The 19,528-nt window shown below is 37.3% G+C and overlaps 1 long non-coding RNA gene across 1 annotated transcript; it reads left to right on the top strand.

Annotated features, from left to right (window-relative positions):
- The first annotated feature begins 2,875 nt into the window (after window positions 1-2,875).
- On the top strand, window positions 2,876-14,121 carry LOC121864199. The gene is made up of 2 exons (XR_006088562.1): window positions 2,876-3,252; window positions 10,188-14,121. It is a non-coding gene; the product is annotated as an uncharacterized LOC121864199 (long non-coding RNA).
- The last annotated feature ends 5,407 nt before the right edge of the window (window positions 14,122-19,528 follow it).

Genomic DNA, 19,528 nt, shown 5'->3' with positions numbered 1-19,528 from the left:
AATGAACAAAATGCTTGGAAGGAACAACCTCCCAATAATGAGTTTCCCAGCGAACCCAGATTCCGGATCTGTGCTACAAGCGTCCAGCTTAACCAACCCAGATGCACCACAAGAGACAATCAACGCAGAAGAAAAAGGAGCAACGGAGCAAACACCAGCCGCAACAGTACACGAAACAACCGAAGCTGACACGGTAATGTCACAAAGGATTGAAACATCTACTCAAAGTACAGCAGAGAGGCAGGACCTTCAAAATAACATCGAAAGAGAGACAGGAGCCGTGAGGAAAAAAGTCTCAACAGCAACCATGGATACCCAGGGCGAGGAACCGCTACTGACTTTAGAATGTGCAGATGATTGTGACCTACAGCTTCACTGGTGTGACAGAGTATTTGTCCCCATTGTGAATGTAAAACGATGCCAGACATTATACAAGCCATAACAAAACAAGAACTAAAATGGACCTACTCTAACGATAAGTACTCTGAAGCACTAGTGGAAGCTTACCTGATAAACCAAAGGATTAAAATAAGGAGACACAACTTCAAAAAAGAAGAACAATGGAAATTCCAAAGAATCCGTAACGGACTGGTTCCGGACAAGAGATCGCCATCCGAGCAACAAGCAAGAAACAAAAAATCAAAATACAATGAATAAAGAAAAACCCAGAACACTTACCATCATACAACACAATGTCCGCAACTGGGAAACAAATAAAAACAATCTTGCAAACACATACCTCAGTATTGATCCGGACATAATTTTAATAAATAGTCACAGCAATTCAAATTCCAAGAAAATAAAAATATTTGGATATACAATCTACCAAAGAAATAAAACAGAAGAATTAAATGATGGCGTGGCCATTGCTGTAAAACACATACTAAAACATCAAATCATCGACGAATTCCAGGATGAATTCCTGGGAATTAAAATAAGTACCACACTAGGAGAAATAGCAATAGCCACAGCATATTTACCGCCAAGACGGAACTACCTGCCGGCCCCAGACTTGATAAAACTATTGAACTACAACTGCCCAACATATATAATAGGAGATCTGAACCCAAGACATCCAATATTCGGCCACGGAAACAGGAACAGGGTGGGCACTACACTGCATACCATAATGAACACAGGGAAGCTGATCCACCTAGGACCACACTTCACCACATTTATTGGCAATAACAAAACAACAACCCCAGACAAAGTCTTCACCAATAACAGGGCATTCCTGAATTACCATATAAAACAAGGACCACTAACTACCAGCGACCACATTCCAATGATAATAAAACTATCCACAAGCCCAATCCAAGTACCAACTACCCCACGTTTCCAAATGCAAAAAGCAGACTGGGAAGGCTACAGGAAGCAACTAGAACAAGTTAAGATCCCAGATCTCCAAGGCAAAACACTAGAAGATATTGACAACGAAACAGATACCCTTATACGTAACATCAAAAAGGCAACAGAGAACAACATACCAATCACAACATATCGAACGCTACCACACATCAGGACATCCCATGAACTGCGAATGCTCCAAGTACAATACAATAACATAATGATGTACATACAAAATTATCCACCAACAACAGAGCTTATGAGAAACTTAAGGCAAATACAACAAAAGTTAAGAGATGAAAGCCTGATAGCACACCAACAGATATGGAACGAATTAATAAACAACCTGGATACCACAAGAAATGACAAGAACTTCTGGCAAAACGTAAACAAAATGCTAGGAAACGACAAGCCTCAACAAAAATACATAAAGGACCAAAACGGGAAAAAACTCTTTGAAGAAAAAGAGATAGAAGCCGCATACAGAAAAGAATGGAAAAAAGTATTTCAAATATCAGAAGAAGAAAATGAGGAATTTGATGAGGAACACGAAAATCATATCTGCAGAGAAATGGCTGAAATGATACACAGGATAACCCCATACCATGTGGTGGACAAAACCAGGCTCAACCTGACAGAACCAATTACAGAAGGAGAACTGCTACACTACATCAGGCACACTAAAGAAAAAGCACCAGGATTTACAAAAATCACAAGAAATATGATCTTATACCTACCCAATAACTGCACACAAGGCATCCTTGAAATATTGAACTCAGCTTTGGCAAGTGGATACTTCATTGATGCATTTAAAAACGCAAAACTCATATTCATACCGAAACCGGCCAAAGACCACACCCAAGTAATCTGGAGCTGATAAGGAAGAGTTGGAGGAAGTGACACAACAACCAGGATATGGAGAAAGGAAACCCGGCGTGGTGACTAAGACTAGTCATACTCGGGTCACGTCCCTAGATGGCGTTGCTCGGTAGTACTGGGTAGTTAGATCATGACACAATAGATGGCGGGGTTCGTAATAAATTAATATACAGGTATACTGCGGGAATTATTAGGCCTATTACGGATTTCTTTATTCTAATGCCCTTTATGGTTGTCGACTTTGTTTTTTATTCTTATTGTGTTTATTAATTGTATTCTTATTTATTCAATATATTGATTTAATGGAGAAAAAATAAATCCTGGAAAATATACTATAGTATATAAGAAACATTTAACATTGTTACGCTTCTCCTAGATATTATTATTGTTGTTAATTATTTTCCTCTTCACATTAATCTAAATATTGCCCATATTACTGCATTCCCTTTTAATAAATCAATATATTTCGTGTTATAAATATCACAATATTTATAGCAAATGCTGCGCCTGGGAGTTCTTGTTGTTTATTCTTTTTCTTTGTATTTATTTTATCCTGTTATTCCTATTATTATTATGTTGCTTCTGTATATTCTCTTTTGAGGGTTGAGCTATATTAATAATTTTTAGCTGATGCGGCGGTCAGGGGCTCTAGGGACTGCTGGAAATGGTATTAATAACAGAGGAAATTATAACTTACTATATTTCCCCTGTCCAGATAAATTTTCGTACAGTTTCTGTCTATGAATGAGAAAAATCACTGGTGGTATCATTGTCAGTGTTGATTTTTTTTTTGTTTAATTACTTAGAATTATATATGATTTTTTTGCCACTGTTTGGGAAGAGTTGTGAGTTTGTGGAGCCGTCGGAGCAGTCATGGCTTGGCTTACATGCTTGTAATTTCCATCTTTTCCTGACAACAACGGAATCATCCAGTACACAACTCAACAGATATTACCGTGAATATCATCCGCGGTGTCAAGTGAATCCGGAAACCACAAATTTTATCGCTTCGGAATACATTAAAAGGTAAAAAAAATGAACACCACCAAAGCTCTTCCTCTATAGAAAAAAATCGTTAAATGCGTAGTTTAGCGGCGCAAGTTTCTTTTTAAAATTATCAAGTTGTATCGTGTGAGAGTATTGTGAGGCAATTGCTGGCAACCTTTACTTTATTGATAAATATTATTTTACATCTGAAAGTCTGTTAGTGGGTGTGAGAAGTGTTCCTTCAACCACCTCCCCCTCAGGACTTGGCTCACTCCAGGTGTCCTAGGTGTGACGTCAAGTGTGAGGTTACAGTGTGATCATATGTATATATATGGTTTAAATTGTTCTTAGAATGGCATGCTTGATCAGAGTTTATTTATGCTCTGGAGTACAGTACACGTATTGGCGTTATGTGTAGCTGTACAGTACACTTCATGCTGGTGTACAGTAGAGCTTATGCTAGTCATGTAGCTGTACAATACACCTAATGCTGCTGTCATATATTGCTGTACACTTAATGCAGTTGTCATGTGTTGCAGTAATGCTTCACAGGCAAACAGTACAGTACAGTGCAGTTGATGAAAGGTAATACTTTTTACTATTATCCTCTTCGCCACTGATTGGCTTGTTAGCCGCTTGTGCAGTCAGCCACATCTGTTACACCCTGTTGGCAAATACATGTACTGGCTCTTGAATGTATCTAAAAAAAAAAAAAACTTTCTGAGGGGGTACCCGTGATTGAATCAGGGACCTCTCCATATGCAGTCGAATGCTCTACCACTGAGCTACATCCCTGTGGGTCCAACCCTTACTGTGTAATTAACAAAATACTTTCCAGCATTATTTGTGATTAATCATTATCAGGAATTGAACATGATACTGTATTGGAACTTACTGTATTTAGATTTACTACTAAAATCACCCACACTGTATTTTAGGTTTGCATGATTATTAATAGATTTTGTGTGGATCTTCATTGAAACATTTGCTATAATGTAGGCAATGTAAAATCAATGGGGAAACAGAAGAAAATGATGTAGTTTTCCTAAGAGTAACAACTTTTTAAAATTTTCATCCTTTTTGCCACTGATCAGCATTTAGTGTTTGGAGTCAGGAGAGCTGTAAGAGATTATTTTAATGTGCTGTGTTTCTGGAACTTAATTCTTCCCTTGTTTATTAGTATTTTTTTTTATTCTTGGTAAAATTAAACTTTAATGTTTTAGTCAGGCTGCAGAAGAACTAAGGTGTACCTACCACTCTGTAGATAATTCAGTCAATTGTTGTTTGTAATAATCTAGGAGAAGCTCCGGGTTATCCAGCTACTTAACAAAAAATATTTAAGGAAGAAAATTTATTTCATACCTCAAGAATAACCAAAATTGGGTGGAGGAATGTCACTCAGTATTTTGAGTTTTTCTATTTTTTTCCTATACTGTACTGTGTATATATACAGACATATATAATATATATATATATATATATATATATATATATATATATATATATATATATATATATATATATATATATATATATATATATATATAAAAGATGTTCCCCACCTCCTGCAATGCCATCTTTGTGCCTCAACTGTTTTATGAGCAGGAATGTTTCTTAAATATTAATGTTTCCATTTCATACTCACCAAGAAACAGAAATTTCAGAATTTTTTGTATAGAGGATGATAGATTCTTTTATGTTAAGAAATATTCCCCGAGATGGACAAGGATTTTCAATGATTATAGTACAAGGATAATAATAGTTTGGTGATAAGCATGAATACATACCAGTTTCCTCAACATAGGATAAGTTGAGGATCCAGGGGGGAGGGGGGTTGTACTTGTGCTCATCTTTTTTCCAAGGACTTCTCTGGCTAAATCACATCAAGTCAACTGTCAACCCAAGCCAACACCAACTCGCCCCTACAAACTCGTACACATTCCTGGTGGGCCACTATCATCAGTGTACTAGAATTAGTGATATATGTCAGGTGCAGGTAATTTATCTCATCATTAAGCCATCAACCTGCCTCTAGTCAGTGCTAGTGTGTGTGTGTGTCAGTGTTAACATTTCAAAGGAACCACTCAACTGATTTTCTGTAGACATAAGGCGACAGGAGTTATGAACTCACATTATAAGAGTACCGTCAATGGCACTTTTTTTTTGGGGGGTTAGTTAGGGCAGGTGATCACAGGTGCTGGGTCTGATTTTAAATTAGTGTTATTTACCTAATGGCCACCCTCTAGATGTGACCATGCCGAGGGAAAGAGGCCTGTGGTCTGTGTAGGATCCCTCCATTGTTCTTGATAATTTTTTCAAGGGCTATTTTGAAACCCAGTACATGACATCACAAAGAAATGTCCTAGGTTCACATTTTCCATCCGTTTCTTGATTTTTAGTGCTTCAAGAAGATCTGCCCTATTGTGCCCTCTGATGCAGATTCACCACACAAAGGAATTCGTTAAAGAGCCAATTATTGGCGAAGAGGATAAAGTAAAATCAAATGTAAATCAGCAAAATCATGGTCAGGTTTGCCACGTTGGTAGTTTTCATGTCACATTTGGTTAGTTTTGAGTCTAGGATGCAGGCAAATTCTAGCCGAGGCAGGTTGGTGGGTTTTATTAGCTGTCATCCACCTAAGTTGGCATTTTTTAATGTTTGATTATAAAGTAAAGTGTGATATCTAATAAATGTACAGTACAAGTACTGTATAACCAGTAACATATATGTCATGTTTATAAAGTTTTGTTCTTTAAATGTTCCCACAACTGTCAGTTACTGACCTGACCGCTACCTAAGGTCGACTTTGACCGTCACCGAGTGACCCAAGGACACTCCCTCCCCCCTGGTCCCCTCCTTCATCTCACCACTGAGGTGCAGTAAGCCGATACCATTCCTCTGTGTGTGAGAATTACACTGTTATTGAAAATGCAATTAGTGACAACTGGCCGCTGGGTCTGGCTGGCCAATTCGGGTCAAACCATCATGATAACAAAATCACAGAGGAACTGCACTGTATACCTATTGTTAGACCATTATATGATCATGAAATTATAATCATATATTGTACTGATCATTATTTACTCCTGCCATGGAAATTATTGAGTAATAATTGTTGTTTTAAAATCTACAATGAGTTCATATTTGCCAAACCAAATTGTGGTGGAAGTGTGTGAAAAGATCCTGTGATCGCTGTCAGAGCAGTATCACGACAGACTTTGTTTCAATGCTTTATGCTATTTTATTCTTTGTGTATGGTGTCACCTCTGAGCTGATCAAAATTGTGTGGCGTTAGCTAAATATAATATTAAAAGTAGCGTCCCTGTAGTGAAGGTGTTAAAGGTGGGGAAAGATGCTCTCCACCTTCTCCATGATAATTCACTGGTTTAACATCTTCACTCCAGGATACCACTTTAAATATTTTATTTGGCTAACACAGGTTGATTGTAGGATATTCAGCACATAGAGACACCCTGTACACAAGGGTTTTTTAAACTCTCTCCACTAATCCCTTCACTATGGGACACCACTTGATATTTTATTTGGCTAACACTGGGTGATTTTATTTAACACAGACAAAGAGTTAAAGAATAATGACACTGGGTCTGATTTTCCATCTAAACCAGCCCTCCTCCTCCAACAAACTCTTGAATGAATGATTTAATTTTGTTTCATTTAATTTGGTGTGGGACTGGGCAAATGCTTTTCTCTCATCTGAATGTACAACCAACATCCATTTTCACACCTAAACTAATGCTTTTCCTTGGCACTGTTTCCACATTTCCAGCACTAACATTTGCAGTTTTTTTTTTTTTTCAGACATTGTGGGGAATAAAATGCATACAAAACACATGGAAATAAAGCAGAGGCCATCGCAGAGTAAACATGTGGCATTGGGCAGCATTCAAAATGGGAGGAAACAAGCTCTAGTTTGTTCAGAGTGTTTGTACAAACAATACATGTCACTGATACAGGGTGAACGACTTTGAAGAAAACTTATGTTATGTAAATTGTTGGTGAGCTGGATGTCTTCACATTCATAACTTCAGACAAAATTTTATTAATATTTTTTTAAGCAAAATAATTCCTCCAAGACAATCAGTGTTATAACAAAACACTGCTGAACAGGGTAGTGCTAAGCTGGGTATGCCTGTACTGTACACTGCTCAGTCCTGCATATGATAGGTATGAAAACAGAGAGTATACAGAAATGTATCCCATATAAACCTGGTTGCTTGATCTTATAGAGAGGCTGAGTCAACTTCGTGATTACTAACACCTGACACAAAAAGACACTGGCAGAGGCAGTGAAATCATTTCTTCTGCATCCTGAATGTAGTGGTCATAATTTACAAATACTGTACTGTACCATGTCCAAAATTATGTAATGAGGGTGATTATTGTAAAGCTTTAGAATAAGACTATCCTTCACCTTTATATTGTACAGTACTGTACTGGATTCCAATAAAGGAGATATTAGGTAATGAAATTAACCCAAACAGAGTCTTAGAGTTCTTGTTACCGAGTACAGTATACTGTACATACTGTATTCTCATTCTCTGCAATTTTCCTTTTGTTTAGGTTAGTTATAAAATGACACATCTGGATCATTGCCTCAGATCCAGTTGCAATACTTCAGTACAAACCTCTGAGTTTGCCCTGTCCATACAGGCAGCTAAGTGATCAAGGCCATATTCAAGAGTTATGTTCATTGGGGGTTCAAAGGGGGCAAGCGCACTAAATCCATGCAATTTTAGGGGCTTTTTGAGACCATATGCAATGGATATTAGGACATTCTAAAATCAATACTATATTAAGTATTTCATCCCATTGTACTATCCTTATCCCTCACTATCCGTATACTGTATACGTACCTACTTATGAAAAATTCACGACAGAATCCCCACCATAATTACAGTATGCCCTTGTGATAGATTATTTTGGGCACCTGTATATAGTGTTGACTGTATGGTACTATTTCAAGATTATAAGATTGTAACCATTTGCTACTGGGTGTTGGGGGTTTAAGGTTGTCTGGCATCATCAAATGAAAAGTGGTGAATTGTGGATCAAGTCTGGGGGTGAATCAGACCACCTTATTTTCTGTCTCACTTTACTGTATAGGTACTGTACTTCTTAAATTATGGCCCAGTGAATCATATTGACACTTTTTGAAAGATACTTTAGTACTGGACTGATTAGTTACAGGAGTGAATATATTATAAATTATTATTTTTTTATAATAAAGGCTTTATGTTTAATTATTATACAGTCTTCCATTATTTTTTACAAAGACCTTGACCAAGCCTTTTATTTGTTTTATAGTACTGTAATCACCGTCTAAATTCCTTTGTTTGCTAAAGTTCCGGCATTGGTGGTACAGCGGTAACGTGCATATCTTTCTTACTATATTATGGGTTCAAGTCCTGCTTGGCCCAGACACACCTGAGAAGGGTGTCATCCAGTGTGACCTTCACTATCAAACATCACACTTCCCTCTTGTACTTTTGCTGGACAATTAAGAATGGACTAACTGCCTGAACGTCCAGTAACTACAGTACTTTAAGTTGATAGTAGTGAAATGATAAATATATAATAGCATGTACTCAGTGCTAATTTGTGCACAATGTTGCTTCTTGGCTGTTATTTCATCCATACTCATAGTACAGTACAGCATATCCTTCCATCTTCTTTGTTCCCTTCTTTCTTAACCGTCTTCCTCAAGATTATAGATTCTATCTTATTTTTTTATCAATATTTTAGTATCCCAATACAGTACAGTATTTCAATATGTAAATATTTACTACACTAATCACTTTGAGTTCCTCTGCCCACCTCTGCTGGAAATTTAAAAACAAAGGGAAATTAGCTTGACTTGTACAGTAATGTTATAATGGTCAAATTCACCCAATATTGAAAACAATTGACCAATGATTCATAAATTTTTTGATGCTATAACATTATTATTGGGAGCATAAACTTCTAACCACTATTTTTTGTGACTATAAGTCTCCATATTTATTATTTTAATAAAGAATTTATATTCATTAATATCAGAAAATAAATTTTTGCCATTATATTTTTATACACTTTTTACTATACAGTATCCATAGTATTATTGAGTGATTTTCTTTTTTTATGATATTCACTATGATTGTAGAAGAGGATTCAATCCTTAAGCTGTAACCCTTCAATTTTCTGCTTTGTGTAGAGATTTAACTCTTAAATTTTGTGAATTTAGATTTGTTTCCTTGATCTGTCCATGGCATTATAATTATCATTATTGGACTGTACTTCACCTAAAATCTTAGCATTTGCTCTTGGGCTCAGGTTTTCTAACACAGGTTTCCTGTTTATTTTTCACAGTGAGAGTTTGCCTCAGATAAGCCTCAACATTAGTTTGTTTAGGTGCAGCTAAGGTTAGGTTAGGTTAGGTTAGGTTAGGTTAAGTTAAGTACAGTACAATAGGCGACTGTGAGCAAATGCCTAAACAGGTACCATAAAGCTAAAAAAAATAGCAAACATTCTCTCTGAACTTTGGTTAAGGTGATGACCCTCTTCTGAACCTTCACCAAAAAAAAAAGTCATAATACTGTACTGTACTGTAATAATAATAATAATAATAATAATAATAATAATAATAATAATAATAATAAAAATAAAAATGGGTGAGGATGTGGGCTGGGTGAAAAAAGGTAAACAGGTTGTTCAGGTATGTTGAAATTACTCGTGTTTTTATTTTATTTTATCCTCAAATTATGCTTTATTTTCATCCTTTTGTATACTGTACTGTAGGTGTAAATTACCAGAAAAAATATGGAGGTACGTACTCTACTTGCTAACTTTAAACCTAAATGATTTTTTTCGAGTCAATATATTTTAATAATTCAGACAACATTTCAGTTTAGTTTTGATTAGTCTAGCTACGTAAGTTGTTTTCATTGTATTTGTACAACATTGAAATTTTTATGCAGGTACCTAGCTAAATCCTGAGAGAAGTAAGTGGTAGTCACCAGGGCTGTACAGTATAGCTACCAGGGTCCTCTATCAACCATTCACCTGCGCTCCTCTTCCTGCACCTCTCATAGTGTGTTTCTGTGTCTGGTGCGTAGGGGGTGATTCATTCTTTGATGCCTCTGTCTATTCACGCCCCAGCTGATGCCCATGTAAACTCGCTCCCTCGAGTTTTCACAATGATGGAAGCCTTTTCAAACAGCCAGGCTTCACTGAGTCGGGCGAAGCAAAGTGACGGCAAGAAGAGAGGAATATGCCAAATTTGTGAAAAGGAATGGAATCTCAATAGCGACGGCATGATTCGTCAGCACAAACACAACTCGGGACGTTGCCTCGGCTCTTGGGGGGTCCCCAAGGAGAATACTACTTGTATTGACCCTCGCAAGCAGCTGTGGGCGACACCCCTCCCAACCCCAGCTCAACATTAAACCTACTGGCCACCATCAGGCATTACAGTCATAAATAATTTTCTTATTGAGAATTAATTTGTCTGAATTCCTCTTCAACATAAGAACTGTCATAGAAGACTAGGCATTCCCTCACCTGAAACCTCCAAGATAAAGTTAGAAGAGGACAGCACCATTGCAACAATCATGTAAGTTAGCAGCTACATCACAGGCTGTCCAAGACAAGCACCCACCTGGACCTGTAAGCATCACTGACATGGAAACATTAGTTTTTCAAGAGACAGAGGAACATAAAGCTGCCATGTCTCTACCACCTGGATCACCCCCCCTGGGAGTTTTACTAAAGCATGAAATAATGCAAAAAACAAGGCTTCCTTAACCAAAGTTTGAAATAATCTCAGTACTGTGCTAAAGATGTGATGCCTAAAGTTGGAGGTCCAATTATTTTTGTAATTCATTCATTAACTATAATAATAAAGTACTCTACTTGGCATTAAGCCTTACTGAATAGAACGTATTAATATTATACACATTATTCCTATTTATTCTTAAGCTAACTTAATGTAAGGTCATCATTTAGATTTTATTGTACAATTTAGTCTTGGCACATTATTTTTTAAAATTAGTAAAGGAAGTCTCATTTGTTGCTGTTATTTCACGTTTAGTAGAGCTGGTCAGCAAGTGGTGGAAACCCTCAACACTTATTTGGTTAGTTGCTGTTGCTGACTGACCGACTGTGTCTCATGACCAAACTAACCATATTTTTTCAGTATTTGCCTAGTTGGCAGTATTTCTGGGACACTTAGGTTCCTCTTCTTTGGGGCATCTTTCTAAGCTTTGAGAAAGAAAGATGAAAGGATAAAACCCATCCCTGTTGTTAATACTTTGCTGACTCTTTGCCTGCCAAGGCTGCTGGAAAACCATTACATGCTTGAACCAAGACAACAGTATAGTACTGTACTTGTATCTGCAATTTTCCAAGGCAGCATTAACTAATACTGTCAGTTTCACAGACAAATAAATGTTGGTCAACCTTTATATCGAAATGTCCTTCAACTTGGCATTTTTAGTGATATATTATTTTTTTATGAAATCCAGCTAGCAAAATTGTGCGGCACCTTTTACAGGCTACAAACATTTACAGTCTATTTACAACATTTTTTCAGAAGTCATACTTGTATAATTATCGTGGCTGCCTTGTGGTCATGGCTGGGGTTGCTTTAAGCAGTTTCCTTGTGTCGACTGCAGGAATATTAGAAATAATTTAATATATTTATGAAAGTGAAACAGGATGCGCCATGGAATAGAATTATGAAAGTGGATACCTGTTGAATCCATGAAGTGTGTTTACTCAGAGCTGTGTGTTGCTGTGAGTGGTAGTAATTAATCTTCATCTCCCAATATTGAAAGTCGTAAACCTGTTGCTGGCACACGTGGAGGTAGAGCTAAGAGAAAAGATATCACAGTATAATAGGCAGATGTTAAGAGTATTTTTGTTTCAAATAAAATGTGTTCGCACTGAATGTTTAAATGAAAGCTATATCACACATGTGATATCTTATAAAGTACAGTACTGTACTTGGAAATGACATACTACATATCTTCGTTGATGAGGACTTACTTAACCAAGGAAGGAAGGAGCCTGTGCGAGATTAGTTCTTCCACAGGTAAAATAAAACAGCATCTCAACCCTCTAGTTTTTAATTCAATGTTTCTTTTAAAGGTAGTGAATTGCCTTTAAATTTACTTGATTGTAGTTTTATGGTAGGTATCGATAGACAAGAGCTTGGCCCTGTCAGAAAATAAGCTTTATGCAGCTTAATTAAAGTGAACATGTAGTTGGAGTACTATGTACCTGTACAGGGTAATTTGATGATTGATGTCAGGTATTTGGCTCATTACAATTTTGGCCTTAAGGTGATATTATTTTAAAATTATAACTACCCAGTAAAAAAAGTGGCTACTAGCTTAAGCAGTCTCTAGGGCCTGTGTATCTCTGTTCTATATGAATGGTAGCTTAAGGTTCTCTAGCAAATTTTATCTTTGACACACATTTATACTTTGTGTAGTCATAATAAATGAAGGTCTCTGGTGTTATCACTGTTTATCTTGCCAACGAATGGTCAAGAGAATTTTTTTTACCAGTGTAGTTTCTAATACCAAAAACTAACATCAAACTTTCTTCTCAAAAACTCACTACAAAATTACTGGATCATGATAACTCCAGCTGAAGAGTGCCATATTTGCTCTTACAGTACTAATGAAGCTCTCCATTCCCTTCAATAAACTGACAAAGAATGAGCCACATATTTTTAATTGTCTAATCAATGATATATGCAGCTAAAAGTGTGTCAACCAACCATCTGGTCTAGCCAATAGTATTATGGTTTAGCATTTAACTGTAGGTTGTAGCTTAAGCTAATGCAACCTACCTGCTGCTCCCATGTAGTTGATTACTGTACTGTACAGGTTTTTATTAGGACCAATTGAAAACAGATGGCTTATGTTGTACTGTCAATCTTGAATGAATGACTTTCATGCAAGAAATATTCTCTAATCAAGTCTCGGTTTCATTATGCTATGAATTGATCAGTACTGTACAGTACTATGTCACTTGTTATTGAAGCTTTTGAAAATGGAGAGGCTACTTCACAATGAGGATGACTCTGTTATTGCTTTAATATATTTTATATTAAACCTGTGAAATAAAAAGGCACTGGTAATATTGTACCTCGTGTGAACCCAAGTCTTTATTCCATATCTATGGCTACATCTTGGTAGAATACCTTAAATAGAGACTAATCAAGTTGTTTTTTCATATGATGTAGAGAACAGAAGTGTACTTACAAATGTATTCTATTATTGAAAGTACTGCACAGTGGAGTGATTCTGCAATATCAAAGTCTGTACAGTGCAGTATTTTATATTTTATTTTCACACAGTACATGCTGATGGCCTACTGTATGGTACATTTTCAGGGCATAGCTAAACCCTTCCTTGGTAAACACCTCTAACGAACCTCATTCTTCAAGTTGGGTGAATAAGTTAATAGCAGGGTTCTTCTGCTAGTATACAGTAGACCTATGTAGGCTTAAAATATTGTATTTCCCATAGTGATTTTTAAGGTACAGTAATGTATGTTGACTCAATGAACTTACAAATATTCAGTCATCAAATGCCATTGCAAAGAAGAGGGAAGGAAATTACCTAGTCCAGTACTGTAGTGTACTTTCTTCATTTTATTTTAAAGATTTGATTTCTTCTTGGTACTGGGCTGTTACACTAGGATAGAAAACAAAGATTTACCATAAGTGTAGTCAAGACACGGCACCTGGCTTGGGTTCAGTTCCAGTTCTGCCCGATTAGTTTGATTCAATGCTAATTTCATCTAGACTAAACCTGTTCCAATTACTGCCCCATGTGATAAATAGATATCTGTTCAGTTGCAGTTTTTTTGCAATATTAAACATGATGTTGATTCATAAAAGGCTTTAATTTTATCACCAGTATTAACGCACTTGGATCTATTGGTATTATTTATACAGTATGTACTTAATGTTTTTATAAGTATATTACAGGTTGTACCTCTCTAGTCCGGCAACCTCGGGACCTGACCGGTGCCGGACCATGGAAATTCACCCTTTTCCTGGATAGATAGTGACTTGTGCTTATGCTTGGAAGCACTAGCACCACTTTCTCTGCATCATGGTCTCTTTGAAGACATATTGAAGGGTTAAATGTCGTATAGTAGCTTCTCAAATTTCGCGAATTTTTAATTCTTAACGTATTTTATTGGAACACATACAAAAATAAATAACTAAAAATTTTGACGGCGGAAACTTGAATTTTGACGGGTTTGAACGGCCCGCCGACGTGCATAATCGTGTAAACAGCGTCATTTCTCTTATGTACAAAAGATTCATTATTGTTTATTACTGAATGTCTTTTTTATTGAATTAATGTCTATGTGTGCAAAATGAGCAATACAATTCATTAATAATACGTAGAATATTAAAACACACGAGGAAATGACACAGCATTGTTTTCGTTGATTACAAAACCAGTGACTGACTGGTTCTACATATAAAACTGAAGAAAATAAGACCTTGGTTGTAGCTGTAGTAAAATTAATATGGTTGTTTTAAGTAATGTTATTTAATGTTAATAAATGGATTAATAGAAGTAGCTAACGATAATGGTAAAGAAAAAAGAGAGATCGCATATGTAAGTGCGCATGCGCACACGTGAAAACATATCGTCATTACTTTACATAAGAATTTGAAAGCAACACTTATTTACTGTTCATATATATTTTAATTAATGTTTCTGAATTTGTTTTTATTGAATTAATGTTTGTGTGTGCAAAATTAACAATACAATTTATTAATAATACGTGGAATATTAAAACACACGAGGACGAGACGGCTGCCGGCATTGTTTATGTTAAAGCTTACAAAACCAGTGACTGAGTGGTTCTACATATAAAACTGAAGAAAATAAGATCCTGATTGTAGCTGTAGTAAAATTAATGTAAAAAAAATAATATGGTGGTTTGGAGTACCTGTAATGTTATTTAATGTTAATAAATGGAACAATATAAGTAGCTAACCATTAATGGTAAAAAAAAAGTGAGACTGCGCATATGTAAGTGCGCACAATGTGAAAACATATCGTCATTACTCTACATAAGAATATGAAAGCAACACTTATTTACTGCTCATAGATATTGAAGGGTTTAATTGTTGTACTCTGTATAGACAAGCAGAGAGAGAGAGAGAGAGCAGCCGAACTGCCGGATGTAAACAAACCTTAATTTCCCGCGGCTTTGTTGTTGTTTTTTTACGGGGATTAGCCCATCCAGGCATAGGTCACTGACCCACATTGGGGCCTGAGGGGCAAAAATTTAATACTCCTGTAATAATAATAATTCAGAAAAAAAAAAAAAAAGCTGCCTATCTACCTATTGGACAAACTAAAATCGTTCCAGACCATGGGAGTTTCCGGACCACAGAATGCCGGACTAGAGAGGTACAACCTGTACAGTATTAGATATATGTGTGTATCAGTGTCAGTTACATGTCCTCAGCCCCATTTTATAAGTGAGTAGTTACAGCTAAGTACTCGTTCTTCAAATTGCATATCATTCAGTTAAGGGCGCCTCTTGGGCACGGAGATTATAGACCAGTGGTTCTCAACCTTGTTTGCCCCATGCACCCCTTTCACCATATGTCAGAATGTCATTCCCCCCTCCTTTCCAAGATTGTCTGCCTCAAAAAGTGCATTCCAAATAATATGCATATAATACTGAAAATCCTTTATTTTTTCCATATTAGTATCAGTTTCCCCCCCCCTGAAAACTTGAGGGGGGAAATTCCCCCCTGGTTGAGAACCCCTGTTATAGACTCTGCACAAAAGTCATTTATGTTCTGACATTCCAATGGAAAATTAAAAGTTCAGTACATAATGGAATAATTTTGATTCATAAGAACTTCTAAATAGGTACATCAGGATGCTAGAGCTTGAAATGTGACTTGGGTCTGCACAGTACTGTACATGCACAGGATTTTAAGCTGGAAACCACAACAAATAACAGCTTTACCTACCTTATATTCCTCCACTCATGGTGAAATTCGGGAGTGGCAGTACTTGTGAGCTGTAACTTTAGCTGAAAGATGAGAGAGTGGTGTGTACAGCATACCTGTTGAGGCCACAGTACTGCTTTTGGTCAGCTGGAACCTTCATTTAGGGATGGCAAAGTTAAGTGCCAACGGGTGATCTTTGAAACCATATTGAATGAGGGATTCCTTGTACAACCGGAATGTTTCACCAGAGATGTACCAGCAGTGGTCAGTAGAGTTCCTGGATTTCGTGAGGTGATGCTGGAAATGCATAATTTAACACTGGATCAAGATAATTCCATGGAAGAAAAGGCAAGAGGTCCTGTGTGTAGGGCAACCTGGGAAGCTGTGAAGAAAAGAAGTGTGAGCAAGATGATCAGAGGAAGGTGGGCTGTGGTATGATAGAGTAGAAGTTCTGTTGGTAGGGTGAATTTAACATAGAGCTTTAATAGACAAATATCACATGCATTTTGAAGTGATCAATATAAAAGTGTTTCTTGGACAAGGCTAGGATGCAAATTGATCCCTCATAAAGATTTTTCAGGGATTTTTACACTATATCCACACGAACAATGGCAAAATCAACAACATTCATATTTTTATGTATGTGCGTGGGCCATTTGACAAGATGATGGGTTGGTAACTGAGGGAGGAAACTTGGAAGGGCTGCTTTCCAAGCATATGGACAATACAAATAGCCTGTATTCTTCTGAAGGGCTGTCCTTATCTCAGTGATAAACTGAGCCTTGCAATTCTTGGATAAGTTTGTGACAACTGAGAAGGCCTTATCTGATAATGGAAATACCCACTTCTCATTGCATACAGGAGGGTAAGAAAAGATGTATGTATGCTCAGAGCTGGGTACTTCCTTATGCTCTTAGAAGAATTCATTGTCAGTGTCTCACTATGTTGCAGAAACCTCCAAATGCACCAGTCATTGGGAAAAAAATAACATGAATGCTGCAGCATAACCCTGCAAGGTACTGTATTACCTCTGGCCAACTTGTAGAATACATACTGTAGGGAGGCTGGTACACTCAGGAAGATGTGACACCAGTACACCAACATAAACAGCATCATAGCAGTCACTACCATGCAGGAACTTGGATAGCTATAACAAAGAACTTTTTCTCTGCGACATGGAACACAAACACAGTAATCACGTGTTAATCTCCAACCATATGTATAAGTGAAGAGCTTCAAACTCAAAATGTCATTGTTCCAGAACAATGAGCTGTGGCTGGCTCTGTAATGGTGTGTTACTTGTAGCCTGGCTACCCAGAATGAGAATATCCCAAATGCTCAAAGAGTAATCGGGAAAGAGGTGGTGACACAAATCCAGGCCACTGTGTTGAGTGACAGCTATGCCATTGAAGTTGACAGATGATGTCGGGAAACATAGCACCAACCAGACTACTCGATTGAGTTTCAGCCAGTGTTGTCTCCATCTCTGATGTGATGTACAGGGTATGTACTTTGTGTATTGAGAAATGTATTCCAGGTGATGTGCCACCTTTGGAGAGTGATTCTGTGAATGAGAAGAAATTGTATGAGTATGGGGTGATAGTAAAAATACCTTACCACCTGTACATAGCTCTAAGCTCTTGATCAAAAGCACTCAACCTTTCTTCTGTAGTAAACAGATACTTTGAGAAATATATAGGCCACCTGTAACCATGATGATCTTCTGCAGCTTGGTGCTAACAGGAGAAGACTCGTTAGCCATAAGGGATGGATGTGCTGTACAGTATATGGGGTTGGTGGGGGCAAGAAGTGAGGTATTTCTGGTTTGATGTGAAAGAATTCTTGCCTAACTTAATGTGTTCACAGAAGAACATGTTGAGCTTTCTTCAGGATCTTGAGTATGCCATAGAGGAGCTGAATGGTGTTTGCAGTAGGAACCAAGGAATTCTTACAGGTTTTGCCAAGTGGAAGGGCATGGAAAATCACAGAGAATTGTAACTTTTCCTCTAAAAGTGATATACTTTCAGCTAACGTGGTGTGGCCAAAGGGGAGGGGGGAACAAACTATTGAAAAAGCACTGCCAGATTTAACTGAACTCTGTCCTCCTCAAGCCTGGTAAACTACTGGCAGAGAAATGAAAATATATTTCCATAGTCTTGTTATCCACATAGATAAAGCAAAATCCTGGTGCATACAGAATTTGATCTTTAAAATGTTGACAAATTTTAGGGTGCAGTATGGGCTAGCAAATTTGGGATAAACAGCAAGAATGTCCTCAAGCACCCCTGATTCAATGTAGTAATCACATAGTTCAAGATACAATAAGTCAGGTGGCCTGAAGTCTTTGACAGTGTCACATTCAATGATATAGTGTTCAAGTGTATGCTTTAGAGGTTTATCACAAAGTTTACATGTTGAGTGTTCAGGTATGGGTACAGCGTTACTAACTTGCCAGATGTGTGTGTATCCTAGCCTAATTCTGGCCACGACTACATTACATTGTCTGGTTCTGTCCTTATGCTGGCCATACCGGTACCTCTTGTCACATCCCAGATTCTGTTATTACCATATTAGGTATGTCCACTAGATTCATTTGAATTTGGAAACTCAAATAGGGTCCACATTAGATAGCACCATTAATCCTTTGGCTGTGCGAGATTACCCTAAGCTGAATAAAATCGTCTGGTGGTAGCCAGAATAAAATGGCAAGTGTGGGAAACAGCAAAAGGGTTAACCGAGATATGTTTTAACCCTTTGGCAGTGCGAGGTTACCCTAAGCTGAATTAAATTTTCTGGCAGTAACAAGAATAAAATGGCGAGTGTGGGAAATGCAGCGAAAGGGTTAAGGATGGTAGCAAATTTTTCAGATGAAGGACAAGGTAAACTCATTGAGGGAGTGGTAACCTGTCCTTGTACAGAGTACGTGAGGAGTGGTAATCTATCCTTGTGCAGAGTAGTGAGGGAGTGGTAATCTGTCCTTGTGCAGAGTACTTAGGGAGTGGTAATCTGTCCTTGTGCAGAGTAGTGAGGGAGTGGTAATCTGTCTTTGTGCAGAGTACTGAGGGAGTGGTAATCTGTCTGTGCAAAGTAGTAACAATCACTCCAAACTTCTTGACACTAATCCACTTTGAAGTGTGGATCCATAGCAGCTGTTAATCTAAAGTGCTCCTTTACCGCAGATGTTGAAAGGCTATATTCTCAATCGAAGATTGCAATGTAATAACTGATTTGCTGTTGAACATCTTTACTGTTGCAAGTGGTTGTCATAGACCTTGGGCACAGATCATGACAGGACTAAAATTTATTACCTGT

The sequence above is a fragment of the Homarus americanus genome, unplaced genomic scaffold (genome assembly GCF_018991925.1).
Source record: "Homarus americanus isolate GMGI-L3 unplaced genomic scaffold, GMGI_Hamer_2.0 scaffold26351, whole genome shotgun sequence".
Lineage (NCBI taxonomy): Eukaryota > Metazoa > Arthropoda > Malacostraca > Decapoda > Nephropidae > Homarus > Homarus americanus.
This window is presented reverse-complemented; position numbering and strand designations above follow the sequence as displayed.